Consider the following 16,491-nt stretch of genomic DNA (forward strand, 5'->3'; position numbering starts at 1 on the left):
TCTTTCATATAAAATTTTATTAATTATTTTAAATAATAAATATGCTAATAAAATATCTAAAATTTTATGTTAAAAATGATTAACTAATTTATAAAAAAATCCAAAATTTTAAAATATATATTTAGCTATTATTTTATTTATATAAAATTTAAATTTTAATTACACTTTTAGTTTAAAAAAAATTATTTTTTTAATTTTCCGTTAAATCTAACTAAATTTGTATTGATTATACTAATAAAATAGCATATATATTATATTTAAAAATACTGAATCTTTTACATTTGTTGATATTATTTTATTAATTAATTTAATTTTAAATGAATTAAATATTATTTATTAATGCACAAGTATAAATTTTAAATTAAATTGTTTATTAAAATTATATGAAATGTATGTCTAAATTAAAAATAGCGAGACCAATTATATACTAAAAGTATATAGATAATATACCAAAAGCATACTTTACAATTATTTTGATATAATAAAATATACACAAAGTATATGTAAAGTATACTTATTATTTTATATGCATTTTGACATTACAAAAAGAATACAGAGAAAAAATTGAAAATATATATAATAAATATATCATTTTAAATAATTTCTATCGAATTCAAAATCCAACATGACATAAGCTAACAAAGTATACACAAAAAGTACATAAAGACAGAAAATATACAACAAATATTAGAACTGAATTTGAAACAACTAATTATCAAATTCTAAATCAAACATAATATTTTATATATTTTTCATATATTTTTATTTTTATTATCCGTATAATAATTTATATATTTTTTTATACTTTTTATATTCATTATTTTTATAAATTATACACAAACAGAAGTATACAACAAATATTAGAACTGAATTTGAAACAGCTAATTGTCAAATTCTAAATCAAACATAATAATTCGTATACTTTTTATATATTTTTAGTTTTATTATCCATATAATAATTTATATATTTTTTATGTAATTTGTGATTGATTATTTCTACTTATATAATGTTGTATACTTTATGTATAATTATGGTATACTTACTATATTCAGAGGTCTAATTTTTTACATAGCCAAACATAAATAAACTAAAAAGCCACTCAGATACACTTATAAGGTCATGAGAAATTTGCCTAATCCTTTTATAAATCTAACTATTAGTTGGTTTTGCTTACATACTGCGGATCGATAGATCCAATTAACGTCAGGGTAGGATTGAAATGGGGATGAAAGGTCGGGGCTTTTTAAAGCATTAACCAAAAATAATAGACCTTGAGAAAGTCACCTTAAGAGTGGTTTTGAAGCATCCCTAGCAATTTCTTTTGTTATTTGATCTGTGAACTGTGCTTCATATTGCTGTTCAAAAATTCCCATTTTCACGCCAACCTCAACAGTTCTTGCAACTTCTAAATCATCTTCTGTAGGGCTTGTAAATCTGTCACTACTGAAAGGGCTGCTTGCTCTGCGGTCTCTATTCTTGCGCTGAGTTATGTTACTAAAATCCGTAACAATGTAAGGGGTTTCAGGAACTGTAGAAGGAACCAAAGTTGATCTTGAGCGCTTCCTAGTTAAATCATCATTAAAGAATGCAGGTGACGAGGAAACTGATTATAATCAGAATGAGTTTCTAAAAATTCAGCAGAAGAGCTGCTTGTAATAACCGGGAATTCAGTTTCATATGCATGGATTAGGTATGAAACACCCTTAATCATGATAGGAATAATGCATTCAATGCGATTAAACCCTGCTGAAATAAGGATTGAACCAAAGTCCACACGATCCTTTGAAATAACAAATCGATGTACTGCAATAGACTTACCCAGGCTATTTCCAACGAAGATGGCAGTTCTTCTGACCATGCCGAAAAAGGGACTTCAGACATTGAAACCCAAAAAAATCTCTCACTCGAAGGACAATATTCCTCCAAAGGGATAATTGCTGAAAAAAGCAAAGCGTATTTCATGAACTCACTTTTGAATCACGCTATGTAAAAATTAGAATGAAAACGGATCAAAACGAATAAACCTCCCAGAAAGGATATTGATTCGAAGACCATTTCCAGGTCTATCATCTTATCCTTGATAATCATCAGATTATCCATGCTTAATACCATAATAATCAAATAATTGAGTTTATGGTCTGGTAAACTCTTGGAGGCTTCAAAATTCAAAGTTTCATTTGTGACAACCTAAGCATAGGTCCTTGAATCACGATTTGCAGGTGAATGAATAGCTGATGGGGATGCAGGTCTCTTGTTCAGATATTTAGCTGGAAATGCTACTGCAACTAGTGGTTCACGTTGCATGGAATTTGGCGATTAAGGTTTAGGAAATTTTGCACGAAAAGCCCTAACCCTAAACGACCCAATAAATATTTGGTTTAATTCATGTAATGTTGTCTCTAGATTACGATCATCCCCAATTCTTAGAAATTCAAATCTCCTTTGAACCCTGTTTCTTCTAGTTAGGGTTACCTTTCCTTTGATATCGAATTTGGCAAAGTGTTTTTCAATATTATCAAAAAACCAATTGTCTAGCTAATTTTCGAAATAGATCACCACTGAATTGTCGCCTGAGGGAGTTGAAGAATGGAGGTTGTTCTTGATGGATTGGCCAGGGTTTGCTGACTGAGAGAGCGCCGTCATCTTCAGAGCTGCACCTAAATTTTTATGTTATGAAATATGAAAATTTAAAATTTACCTTAATTTACTACTAATTAATCACATAATTCAAAATTTTATATTCAATTAATAATTAAATATGAAAGTTAATTAGTTTATTATTAAAAAAGAATTATACAATCAGAATAAAAAAGTAAATTAACTAAGATAAGATAAACTCTAATATTTTAAAATAGTTATATTATAAAATTATTATTAATATAAAGTACACTCTTAATTGATCAATTGTTTCTATATCTTTATGATCTATTAATTTATCAAGTTTTATATATTAATTTATATCATTTTCCATTTAAATTATTAATTAATTGAAAATCATATTAATTATTTAACCAGATAAACTACTACACTATTTGATAATTAAACTATTACTGATGTAACAAAAATAACCGATAGATCCATAAATTTGTTGACTAATAATATCAAAGTTACAGCTTCTAAAATCTATTGATTTGAAAAAAATAGTTAGGTATCAAACAATCGTTGACTAAAAAACTCGATATAGGGAAAGTAAAAAGTAACGATAGATCTATAAATACCTATATTAATAAATTAGAACAGACTTATAACTTCTAATAAATCTATTGATTCAAAGAATAGTAGAAATTAGGCATTAAGCAAACGTTGATCACAAAAAATACTAAATACGAAAAAGAAAATACTCTAACAAATTTCATCTAATCAAAAATTGTTGTTTTTTTTAAATCAAGGTTTAAAATATATTAAAAAATAATAAAACTCTAAAATAATAAATCTACTAGTTTAAAACATTAAAATGAAATTTCAAAAGTCTAAAAAATTTGGTCCAAAATTGACGAGGCTCATCAGTAAAACTCATGTCTTATTTGTTGCCCCATTCCTAGACTTAAAATTGTCTGATTTGTACACTTCTAAAATTCTAACAGGACTATAAAAAAACCATTATTTGAATCATCAATTTATTTTTTCCATAAATTTTAACTTCACAACTGTCCAATATAATTATATTACTTTATTTCTGAATAAATTTTAATAGTATTACTTGATAAAGTAGTGTACTACTATTTTATACATAATTATATTATACATCAATAATAATAATTCAACTTCGATCTCACTCTCACAAATGACGGTTGTACACCACACGATATATAATTTCCGTCCAACTAAGGGTGTTTTAATCAAAGCTGGATAAATAGAAGGATCTGCACGTGAACGAGTTCGCAGTAAGAGTTTTCTAAACAAAGTGGTAACGTACAAGAATCTGGAGATGAGTTTTGCCAATACTTTCACATACTTGAAAAAATTAACCTACAAAAATAATTAAAACTTAAGAGGCTAAAGAAAACAAAAAAACAAAAAAAGCTAAAGTCGTATATTGACAAAAATTTAATGCCATGACCCGAAATTTCGAGTCGAGACCAACGTTAGGTAACGGGAATGATAGTTCAGAAACCCATAACAAACCTAAAAAAGCAATACATTTTTCGCAATCAATCACTATAAGCCATTCAATCACATATATAAAAATGCTTTCGTAAAAACTATTTAAAGCGTCACGACTACAAATATTCATTTGTCCTCTGAAAACGATTTAAAGAATTCAGGATCTTACGTCGCGATACTCTTATGAAGTATAGCCCTGTTTCGCATAGCAAACAGTTTGAAGTGCATTTTCAAAACATTATACATATATCAGAGTTTAGTCATAACATAAAAACCGTTTGACAAATATACACAAAATAGGACCTGACTCTACTGCAACAATACTGATCGACTCCTTCTCTCTGTACATACGGACTTCTGAAGCAAGAGTAAAAGTCCACCTTGTCAAAACTATATACCTGAAAAGGCATACAGTATTAGGGGGTCATTCTAAACCGAGCGAGTTCATTAGTTTATAGATGAATATTAATTAAAACATTCAAAACGATGCATAAAATAATATTCAATCATATGCATCCATATATGAGTATCCGATTGAAACCCTAATCCTTATATTGTATCCTTGTAATGGAACCAAACCAATTTGAACTTCTGACCGAGTCGAGTTGCAAGCGATTTAAGTAACTTATTCCTGATGGTAGGGTCCCGAGATAGTTCAACTGAGTTAACTGATACCATGTGGTATAGTCGCGAGATAGTTCACCGAGTTACTTGTACCATTTCTTATATCCATCGATCGATTGTTATAAGTCTCGGGATAGTTCCACCGAGTTAACTCTTTAATACAGGTCCCGAGATAATTCAACCGAGTTAAACCTGTATCTAACGATACGATAAAGATAGACGTGTTCAAAATGTCGATCCATGAAATACCGTAGAATCCTTGAACTTATACCGTAGAACACTTGAGCTTAACTAGTGATCACACAGTTCCTATTGCCGCCCGATAGGAAAGTTTGTTTCAATATCGGATCTATATTGATTTCAAAACTATGATGTATGCATTTCAGAACATAACATTCATTCATAAATAATGCTATGCAAGTTGTATAAAAATTTGCATAAAAGAAATGCAATTGAAATACTTCAAATATAAACATCCACATAATAAACTCACTGCTTGCTATCTAAAAACTTCGATAATTTTTAACGCCCGTCAATCTCCCCGAGTTCCTTGTCCGTTAGTAGGTTGACTTGTCAAACCTATGACAACCATCAAATATTTCTCGAGAATTAACCATATACGCATGACTCGTCGTCTTATTGCGTTTGACGCCGATACATTTATAATTATGCAAAACTATCAACTTTGTAGTCGTTTACGATGTTATTTGGTTTCCATATCAAATAACTGTATAATAGTCCGACCCCTAACAAAAAACCAACATTCTTATAGTTTGGAATTTCATCTACAACTTTTATTTAGGTGTCTGACTAAGACTAGCAGCTGAAGGTGTCAGAAATTAGCCCAGAAGTTAATCATTTGGGCTGTCTTAAAACTGCAGGGCAGTTGACACAACAAAATGTTCTGCTCCATATGAACATTTTAGAGTTCGAATTAGCAAAAACTTAAACTTAGACAATTTTATACAATATCATTAAGTTTTTGTATAAATAAACAGAACTTGATTTGGAGCTATACAGCTCAAGATATTGCTCTCGCAATATGGCTATTTTGCAGAACAGTTTTCTGCAAAATGTCTAACTAGTGTGCGTACACTTAACTAGTAACTTATAGCATGTCGATACCTAAAATCCAATTGATACCATACTTTCTTAACACTACAATCCAGCTACTATATACATCATAAACATTTACAAACCATAGCCTATTATCATCAACATATACCTGATCATGAATTTCATTATTTGGCCGAACAAACTCACTATTTTTCATTCAAGTTTCAAACAACATTTATCAATCAAAACAAGGTTTTATTCAGTTCTAAATGTTCACAATAAAGCCTAATCTCATCACTTGAACCTCACACCATCCATTAGGATTAGGGGCCAAATGCCCTTATTCAACTCCATGTCACAATTCAATCAAACAACACAACTTTTATAAGCTACAACATCAATCATTAAACATCACAAATTCATGAACAATGCCTAATACAAAATGCAACAAATTTATCTAATTTAATCAACCAAAGCATCCGAATTTCAGCAAACCCTTTACCTTGATTGATGTCCTTTTAGCTGTAGGTTCTAGCTCTAATTCACACTCCAAATCTTTCAATCCAAGCTCAAGAACACCTCACATGAATCAATCATGAAACCCGCAAATTAGATTCTTAAACCCTAACATTTTCCGATCAACGCAGATCATCAATCAACCAATCAAAGCTTAAATTGATTAGTTTAGCTTCCTTACCTTTGTTTTAGGATGATTTGCTTCAAATTTTAAGAGCAATGGTGGAGAATCCATGGAGTTAAGAGGAGGAGCATGGTTCGTCCATAAGAGAAGAAGAGAGTTCCATTTTTTTTATTTTTTTTTTCTTTCTTAAGGAAAATAAGAGTAAGTGGGCTAATAATCCCATAATTGCTTAAGCCAATGTTATCCTTTTAATGGGTAAAAAATCCATTTTAACTCAATTGCTAACGGGTTAAGTACACAAATCCCCTAAAACATGCCTTTCCATTCATTTATACCTCACCATTTATTTTTATGCAAATATCTCTCAAACAAAAAAAAGAAGTTTTCAAAACTATCTCAAACTTTAAAATAGACATATTTTTATTAAGAAAGAGACAATATTACCCTCATATACAATATACCTTTTGATTTGACCAACCCACTAACCGACCACCGCCGGCCAACCATCTCTAGCCGACCACCGCCGGCCGACCAATTTCCGACCAATTTCCGGCGACTTTTCCGGGCAGTTTTCCGGCGACTTTCCGGGCAGTTTTCCGGCGACTTTCCGGGCAGTTTTCCGGCGACTTTCCAGCAACTTTCCGGGCAGATTTCCGGCGACTTTCCGGACAGTTTTCCGGCGACTTTCCGGGCAGTTTTCCGGCGAATTTCCAGCAACTTACCGGGCAGTTTTCCGGCGACTTTCCATCAACTTTCCGGGCAGTTTTCCGGCGAATTTTCATCAACTTTCCGGGCAGTTTCCCGACGACTTTCCGGGCAGTTTTACGGCGGCTTTCCGGGCAGTTTTCCGGCGGCTTTCCAGCAACTTTCCGGGCATTTTTCCGGCGACTCTCCGGCGACTTTCCGGGCAGTTTTCCGGCGACTTTCCATCAACTTTCCGGGCAGTTTTCCGGCGGCTTTCTGGGCAGCTTTTCGGGCAGTTTTCCGGCGACCCTTCCGGACAGTTTTCTGGCAACCCTTCCGGTCAGTTTTCCGGCAAATTTCCGGGCAGTTTTCCGGCGACCCTTCAGATACATTTGGATTACTCCAGGCAGCCACCATCCACCCTCCGGCAACCTTCTGTCGACCCTCCGGCCATAGCCACCTCCGGGTAACTTCCGCCGACCCTCCGATCAGTCACCATTCACACTCCGGACACATCCATCTAACTTCCGGCGACCCCTCTAGGCAGCCGATGGCCACCTCCGGATGTTTTTAGCTTTCACTATATATAAAATATATACACACCCTTATAAAATACATTTGGTTGATCTTCAGATGACATTAAATTGAATTTTGGTTGACATTCAACTGATTTTTATTGAAATTTGGTTCATCATTTACATGTAGATATTAAATTTGATTTGATATATTACATGTAGATGTTAAATTTAATTTGATTTCAAATTTATATGGAATTGATAACAAATTTCAGTAATTAATATTTAAATAAATAAATTTCAATAAAGATAATGAAAATATTTGGTTGATTTGCGGTTGACATTTAGTTGGTTTGCAGTTGACATTTAGTTAATTTACGGTTGACGTTTAGTTGATTTTAGTTGACATTTAATTTATCTTTAAAATTTGGTAAAATTATAAAATAATGACTTTAACAAATTTAAGCGAACTCTTCAAAACAGTAAAAATTGTCACTTGTCAGCATTAAGAAATAAAAAAATAATTATAAATTTGATTTGATATGTTACATCTAGATGTTAAATTTAATTTGATTTCAAATTTATATGAAATTGATAACAAAATTCACTAGTTAATATTTAAAATAAATAAATTTTATTAAAGATAATGGAAATATTTGGTTGATCTTCGGTTGACATTAGATTGATTTACGGCTGACATTTAGTTGATTTGCGGTTGACATATATTTGATTTACGGTTGACATTTAGTTGATTTTAGTTGACATTTAGTTGATGTTTAAAATTTGATAAAATTATAAAATAATGGCTTCAACAAATTTACGGGAACTCTTCAAAACAGTATAAATCGTAACTTATCAATATTAAAAATAGTAATAATAGTTTTGAATTGTGTCACGGAAGAAGTTTTGAATTCCAATTCCACCAAAGCAAAATGATATTTTATTCTACTTTTTAAATGTTTTACCAAATGTCGAGCGACTCCATGGTTAACTTTATACATGTAAAGATAAATTTAATTTGATTTCAAATTTATATGTAATTGATAACATATATAAATATATAATATCTAAATAAATAAATTTCGTCGAAGATAATATAAATATTTAGTTGACATTCGGTTGATTTATGGTTGACATTTAGTTGATTTAAGTTGACATTTAGTTGATTTTAAGTTGACATTTGATTTATCTATTGTTGACATTTTTTTGACTTTTAAATTTAATTTTTTTTAAATAAGTGATTCAACTGATTAAAGTAAAACCGTCAAAACATTAGGGCACCGTTTGGATTGAGGGTTTTTACAATCCATGGATTTTAGCAAAATCGATGGATTTTAAATCAATGGAATTTAAATCCATAGATTTTAAAATTCCATCGTTTGGATTGAATATAAAAACATAATAAATAGTATAACAATCCATCATCTATAAAAAATGGTGGATTTGGACTTTCCCACCTAGTAGGTGGGAAATCAAAACCCTCAAAAATGATGGATTGTAGAAAATGAGGGAATTTATAAATCCATGGATTGTATTAATTTTTTTTCTAGGCAAACGATGGATTTTGTCCAAATTCATGGATTGTTTAGAATCCATCGTTTAGAATCCATCAATCCAAACGGTGCCTAGAAGTAAACGTTTCCCAACATTAAGAAGGGAAAAATAGTAATAATTGTTTTGAAATGGGTTCGAATTCCATTGAGAGCAAAATGATTTTTATTTAATTTTTTTAAAATTTGACCACTTTTATAAACATACAACTGCGGTTGACATTTTACATGTAAAGATCAAATTTATATGTAATTGATAATAAATTACAATAACTAATATTTAAATAAATAAATGTTGTCAAAGATAATAAAAATATTTGGTTGACATTCGGTTGATTTACAGTTGATATGCAGTTGATTTTTGGTTGATCCGTTGTTGACATTTGTTTAATATTTAAAATTTAAAAAATTATAAAATAAGAGTTTCAACATATTCAAGCAAAACCGTTAAAACAGTAGAAACCGACGTTAGTCGATATTAAAAAGAAAAAAATAGTAATAATTGTTTTGAAATGTACCGGGAAAGGAAAAGGAAAAGGAAATATTATTGATATTTGGTTGACAATTAGTTGATATGTGGTTGATTGTCAGTTTATTTGTAGTTGATTTTCGATTGACATTTAATTTATCTTTAAAACTAGTCAAATTATAAAAAAAAAGTTTTATTAAATTTAAAAAATTGAAAGAAAATAAAAAAAATTTATAAAAATTTATAAATCTTTTAAAATATATATTATAATATAATCTGCATTTGTATATTTAGCGTTAAAAATAATAATTTATAGTAAGTATATTACAAAAAAGTTATTTTAAAATTATATATAATTTATTTCAGGTTGACAACAAGTTTACAAGAGGTTTAGATTTAGTTTACATGCACTTTCATAATTATTGTGGAGTATTTGTATATATAATAAAGAGTAAACAGATACAACAAATAAGGTTTACCTTAGTGGTTAGGCTCTTAGCCAAAGTGAGGAAGGTCATGGGTTCAAACCACACTAAGAGCAAATTGTCATTTTATTTAGGGCTTAATTACTTAAAAACCACTCACCTTGAATATTTTTTTCGTTTATACCCTGACCTAGGAAAAAGTTCATTTATACCCTGACGTATGTGTTTATGTTTCACCTCTACCCCAAGTCACTAAATTAACCTTTTTTTTATTTAAAAAAAAGCTTAAAATAGTCTTTCATTTAAAGAAAAATTTAATTCTAATTAAACTCTAATTAGCTTAGGTTAAAAATGAAGAACTATTTTAAACTTTTTTTTAATGAAAAGAGGTTAATTTAGTGCCTCGGGGTAGAGGTGAAACATAAATGTATACGTCAGGGTATAAATGAATTTTTTCCTAGGTCAGGGTATAAACGAAAAAAAAGTTCAAGGTGAGTGGTTTTTAAGTAATTAAGCCTTTTATTTAATTCTTTTAATATTTGACCACAACAGTTGACCGATTGACCACTGTTGACCGCCGACCATTGACCACTGTTGACCGCCGACCGCCGCCGTTGACCGCCGGTCCGACCGCCGTTGACCGCCGGTCCGACCGCCGTTGACCGCCGTTGACCGCCGTTCCGACGCCGTTGACCGCCATTGACCGCCGGTCCGACGCCGTTGACCGCCATTGACCGCCGGTCCGACGCCGTTGACCGCCGGTCCGACCACCATCCCCTGATCGGTTAGACCATTCCCCAACTAGTCAGACCATTTTTGGTCCAACCGCCACCTATTCCCTTATCTTGATGAGGGGTAAAATTGGCTTGTAAATGTTTTGAGGTATAAATGAAAAGATGAAAAATAAAATGAGAGATTTCTGCATATAATTTTTTTTTGAGTCGCTAACGTATACTTTTATAGATATTGAGACATATGGTGTAATTTCCTCATTGCTAACCTGACGTGCTTACTTTTCAAAATGACTTCAGAAGTCATTTTTTCGACTAATCTTTATTTATTAATAATAATAATAATAATAATAATCTTCACTTAAAGTATTATTATTTTCTGATATTTCTTATGCTAATGTCCATTCCCAACCTACATGGTACAATTTATGAAATTTTAGGGTTCGTGACACGATCCACTTGTCGTAGATTTTTTTATGGTAATTACATTAAACTTTTTTTTGTAACGTTTAAAAACTTCAACTTCTACGCAATTTTAGAAGCCTAACTATTTTTTTAATTCAAAAATTGTATACTTTATTAAGTACGATCAAAATTTTCAATTTGTTTGATTTTAATTTCTTTTTACAATTATGACCAAATTTTAAATTTATTTTTAAATTTAACCCTTTGCGTTTTTTATCAATTGCGACCAAATATTTATATTAACTCTTATTAAAAGTTAGAAAAAAGATTTAAAATTTGGTATTAATTGATTAAAATATAAAAGTGCTCACTCCTTCTTTTGGAATTGAATATCTATGTTTGAATTTGAAAAATGAAATTCACCATTTTGATCAAAATTGTAAGATTTTTTTTAAAATTAGGTATATTTATAAAAATTAATAAGTTTAATCGTAATTAATAAAGATGATAAAATTTGAATTTGGAAGGAGGAGCAGCGAGCTCCTTCCTCCCATGCTGCTCCTTTCTTCATGGAGGAAAGAGAGGTGACCTGCTCGCTCCTTCCTCCCATGGAGGAAGGAGCAGCAACCCGATCCTTCCTCCATGGGAGGAAGTGAGCTCCTCGTAATTTAAAAAAAAAAATAACAATATTAGGAGTTTTTTTTTAAATCGGTGTACAGTTATAAGTTGGAATTAATAAAATATATTTTATTTATTTTATTTTATTCGAATTAAAAAATTTAATTAATATTGAATTTATTTGAACGTTTTTAAAGATGAAGAATTTGTTTGTATTTTTTTTAATAAAAAAAGTATAAAATAATCTTTATATTTAGTTGTTTTCAATAACTCATTTTTTTTTGAAATTTGGGATAAAGGTGAAACATAAAAACAACGTCAAAGGTATATATAATATTTTTTTTAAATTAAACTATAAACAAAAAAACAAATTATCAAAAAAGAGATATAAACGAAAAACAAATTAAATGTTGTTTTTTTTAAAGTAATTAAGCCTATTTATATTTGATCTAAACGCGTAGAATTTATAGGTCTAGCAATCAATTACTACTAGAAACAAAATCAGCTCGTTGGCTTTACTATTTTAATTTTAGACTCGTGACTTGTCCTAAGTCCTAACCAACATGCTCTTTAGTATATAATTCCATATTTGAATGCATCTCCCAAGGCATATATATTGTCATTCCAAAAATAAAAAAATAGGAGCTACCTAAAGTAGGAAAAATAAATTTATTTACCAAAAAAATATTTTTTTGATAAATAAAATATAATAGAGCAAATTACGTTGAGGTTAATAAGATGTAATATAATTAACAATTTGATATTTCTTATTTCAAAAGTTTATTTCATGGTCCTTCAGTTTTAGTTACGTTAACTGAGAGACCCTTCTGTTAATTTGAGGGACTAAATCGTTTAACGGAACTAAAACTGAGGCATCAAATCGTTTAAAAATGAGGTCCAAATCGTTTAATAAAATTAAAATTGAGAGATCAAACCGTTCACAAAATTAAAGTTGGGTACCAAATCGTTTAAAAGTAAATGTCGAAATTAACGGAGGGGTCTAATAGTTAACGGATTGAATCTGAAAAACCATTAAATAAACTTTTAAAATAAGAGTTACCAAACTGTAAATTATAGAATAGCTTAAAGACCTCAAAGCAATTTGATCAATATAATATATTTAGTGAATTTGACTTGTTATTATAATAAATTAGTTTATAATAAAATAAATTAGAAATGGTATATCTAAGTTTATGAATAGTTATATTTTATTATTAATTGTTTTTATTTTTATAGATAATTTATTATAAAAATAAGGGAAATTAGCAAAATAAATTCTAACATTTCCACCAGTGTTTTAAAAATCAGAATGGACCAGCCGGTCAAACCGGTTAAACCAAAAATCGACCGGTGGTCCGATCTAAAACTGCAAAAAACCGGATCTTTTGGTTGAATCAGGTTGAACCAGATTGAACCGGTAAAAAACTAGATCTTTAACCGGTGAACCGATAAAAAACAAACGAACCAATTTTTTTAAATTTATTAAAACGGTTGAACCAGAAACTGGTGGTTTCACCGGCTCGATAACTGTGGTCTTTTTAAGAAACTGGTTCCAATTTTGTAGCAATTTAATTTAATTATTCAAAACATTACAAAACAAGCTAATCTTTCATTTTTTTTTTCATTTTGTAGGTCAAACCGTTTATCGACAATTTTGGACATACATGGTGTAACTGGAGCAGGTTTCGGGGGCGCTCTCCTAAACTTATGGCTAACTTCAGAATCTGGTTAGGTTTTTGTAAAAGGAGTCGCCATCTAACTTAACTAGGAATACCTTTTATACCGACTAGACAACCTCATACATTTATGGACGAGAACATCGTACATCGAACCAAAAGACTAGTTTCAATGGACACTTCTGAAACTCTTGTACTTGATGTATCAATTAATATTCATTACTAGGCATATCCAAAATATTTCATCTCAATCATACAAATATTCCACATGATAATTGTGTTGGAAGTAAACAAGTCTGGAAAGATGGTCAGTGGAAAGTTAGAAATCATGTGAGACACACATATGACTCGATTTGGACTAACATGTGAGCGTGTAGTAAATATTTCTAAACAAACATCTATTATTGGGGTTTTTATCATGTATTATACAAAGGTTGTTTTTTATTTATTTTTCATGCACAAAGCCTAAGCCGGACGTATATGTGAGATTGATTTTAATTTAGTTGTCTTGAATGCATATACAATCTCTATTTACATTTCCGTGGCAGTCATTAGATTTTTAGGTGATTTGCTGGATTTAGAGCTAATAAACGTGAATATTTTATTTAGCCTATCAAATGGTGGATATAGACATGCTTGAAAAGAAATTAACATGGTAAACATTCCCATATATAATTGATATATATATATATATATATATATATATATATATATATATATATATATATATATATATATATATATATAAAGTTAGACAACGCTTGGCAATTGTCTGTCGTCTATCTGTTTGTACAGTTGGAATCTGATGAAACTGGGACGAGCACGGAAGTTCATTCTATGGTTGATACGAGTCTACTAGTTCAAACAAGGGTCGATTTTGAGTTCAAACAAACCCAAAATCGTGAATGGAAGTTGTCGGTCCTAGCGGGCTTGGGCTTCGAAGCCCATAATGATGTGGCAGCCCACTTATTTGACGTGGAAGTCCAATGCTTACCAGAATAGTTCTGGGAAATTATAAAAAAATAAATACTACAACTAATTACATATTTGTGAGCTCAAAACAAGGCCAATTTTGAGTTTAAACGAGCCCGGGAACACAAAAACAAACCTATAACTACATGCTGATGATCTGGAGAGTATCTGGAGCTACGAACACCAGCGCCAGAAGAAATGGCGCCGACTTCAAGAGAAGTGGCGGCAAAGCGGCTTAATTATGGCGGCGGCGTCATAATATGGTGGCGGCGGCTCCACCATTTCTTGGTCCGGGGCAGTTTCACATCGGTTTGGGAAACGGTCAAAAAAGCGTGCAAAAACGATAAAAATGCATGAGAAACAGTTTGGAAAAATATATAATTGAAATATGTTGATAAAAACGGTAAAAGCAATCCTAAATCATGTTTCGAGGATCAAATCATGATAATCATGGAAAATAGAGCAGTTATGACACTTTATAGCAATTTTAGCAGAAATAACTAAACATGCATCCTAACTGACAGAATTAAAAAAATATATACATGAAAAATAAAAGTGACACGAATAATCCTCAAAAATACCTTCATGATTCCTTAGCTCGTCTTCTGGCAATCCGGATGTCGAATCCAGCTATGGATGGATAAGTAACACCATGTTCTTGAAGCGCAAAAACTTGTTTGATCGACTGTAGTTTTTACGTGTGTGTCTCTGTGGGTGGTTCAGGTAACTAAAGTAGTTTAGAGTTTTTGTTTTGTTTTCTATGTCTTTGTGTGTCACCCCTGCATTGGGTTTATAGGGTTGAATTTATAGTGTTAAGGTTAGGGTTAGGATTCCTAAAATCTAACTTAGGTTAGAATTGTTCTATTAGGTTTTTAAATTAGGTTAATTGTCTATTCTAGATAATTAACTAATATAATTCGGAATTAATGACCTACGAAAAAGGTGGCTAAAAGGCTGTTTCAGTGTCTAAAGGTATCAAAAAGAATTTCTAAGGTCACAAGGGTCTTGGATATGGTTAATTTAGTCCGTCAAACTCATAAATTGACCCATCAACTTTTAAGATATTTGTAATTAATCTATTTATTTAAAGTTTTATTGTGGCACATTTGGACCTTTTTGGGCAATTTGGGGCAAATTACGCTTCAATCCATCAAGTTCATCATTGCACACTAATTTAACCCGCTTGAATTCAAACACGCGGATTGCTAGCTCGTCGTCCTGACGAGTTTCTCAGTAAATCATCATTTGACGCTTCAATTCCTTATCACTTCTTACATCTCCAGAAAATAGATGTCTACACATGGCAGTCATATTAGATACATGTATTGACATATTAAATTCCAATGTTTTAAAAATATTCCAAATAAAATCATAACTTGGCTTAATCACCAACTCTCCCTCCCAACCTTTTAGCCCCTTTTCAGTTGCACCCTGACGTTGCTATTTTGTCAGCTGCACCCTAATTCGCACCTTTGGTTTTCAATTCCACCATCAAAATCAAATTGGACTCGTTTTCACTCGGGAAAAATTCATAAAAACCTTATAAAGTACTCGTTTGAACTCTTTCCACATAAAAAATTAAAAATGGATGACTTATTTTAACATTTTCCAAATGGAAAAGAGATCAATGCATCAGACAAAATTGCAACGTCAGGGTGCATTTGAAAAGAGGATAAAAGGTGGGGGGTTATTTTGGTGATTAAGCCTCATAACTTTCCCCCTCTTCGCACTTTGTAACCTAAAAAGAGGACAAAATTACCGCAGCATGGATTTGAGCTACAAAATGCAAAAAACGGAAAACATTAGGATTTGTTTTGTAATGTTTTTAACATTGAATTTAAATAGTTATGAAGTTAAAACGTTAGGATTTGTTTTGCCAATAACTCCAAAGATAACTTAAAATACTAAATTATATATTATTAATTAAAATCTTTATATTTTGGATATAATAAATCTTAAACGTGAAATTATTATGTTAAACTATTAATTTTATAAAGAATTTATTTATAGTTTTATCATAG

The 16,491-nt window shown here is 30.8% G+C and overlaps 1 long non-coding RNA gene across 2 annotated transcripts; it reads right to left on the reverse strand.

The window, feature by feature from the left end:
- Positions 1-3,701: 3,701 nt before the first annotated feature.
- Positions 3,702-6,651, reverse strand: LOC126667318 (uncharacterized). 2 transcript variants are annotated; one of them, XR_008790088.1, is made up of 2 exons: positions 6,288-6,651; positions 3,702-3,970 (listed from the first exon to the last, which is right to left on the reverse strand). It is a non-coding gene; the product is annotated as an uncharacterized LOC126667318 (long non-coding RNA). The 2 variants fall into 2 exon arrangements; XR_007638149.2 differs by lacking the exon at positions 3,702-3,970 and adding an exon at positions 4,170-4,503.
- Positions 6,652-16,491: the final 9,840 nt, after the last annotated feature.

The sequence above is a fragment of the Mercurialis annua genome, linkage group LG2 (genome assembly GCF_937616625.2).
Source record: "Mercurialis annua linkage group LG2, ddMerAnnu1.2, whole genome shotgun sequence".
Lineage (NCBI taxonomy): Eukaryota > Viridiplantae > Streptophyta > Magnoliopsida > Malpighiales > Euphorbiaceae > Mercurialis > Mercurialis annua.